This window comes from Anopheles funestus, chromosome 2RL (assembly GCF_943734845.2).
Source record: "Anopheles funestus chromosome 2RL, idAnoFuneDA-416_04, whole genome shotgun sequence".
Taxonomy (NCBI): domain Eukaryota; kingdom Metazoa; phylum Arthropoda; class Insecta; order Diptera; family Culicidae; genus Anopheles; species Anopheles funestus.
In genome coordinates this window covers 84965690-84966499 of record NC_064598.1, presented here as the reverse complement: position 1 = coordinate 84966499, position 810 = coordinate 84965690, and positions in this window count along the sequence as shown.

Here is an 810-nt window from a genome sequence, read left to right as displayed (position 1 = left end):
AGACTTTTAAAAAACAAAAACCCATTAAATAAGGTATGATTTAGTAAGTGAATGTTAGGAATCGGTACAGGTATGGGCAATCCTTTTTGGACGATGTGCAATCGCCCCTCGTTTCCAACGCTAGGAAATTTATCTGTCGATCTGTGTATTTGGATGTACATTACCATTTTTGTTTTAAACCAGCCCAGAAGCAAAACATCAATTCTTTACCTTTACAATCCCAGTTAGTTGCTAAATTTAATTACTCGATAGACAAACCAGCCTACAGTCAGATTAGATAGATTGTTTTTTTTTTTTAGTATAGTTGTATAAGGCGTGGTTAGTAGTTGATAAAGGTTTAATTTGCAATTTACCACAGGCAAACGAGAGAAGAAAAAACCAATGTGATATAACAAATTGCGCCGAGCGCAATGCTAGTGAAACAGTAAAGAAAAAAGCAAGGATGTGCCCTTTCGTTTGGTATTTTTTTCATTCGATTTGTTTTTTTGTTTTGTGTAGGAATTGTGTGCGCATTTAAGCGCTCTTTTCAATGCGTTTACCAATAGCGTAGGCTACAGGAGGCGTAGTGTGTAGTGTGTGGGCTCCATATTTTATACAGCTATCTCTTAATTGCGCAAGCGACAATCCACATACAGGAGAATCACACAATCGTTCGCCCTGAAAGACGATGCGTTTATCGTCAAATGAACACATCTTTGTATTACCAAAAATAGGAGCGAAAAAAAACACTATTGCTGCATATGTGTCCGGTAGCAAAATCTCATTGAATACTACTAACAACGGCGAAGAACCGGTCTAGGTGATGAAAGG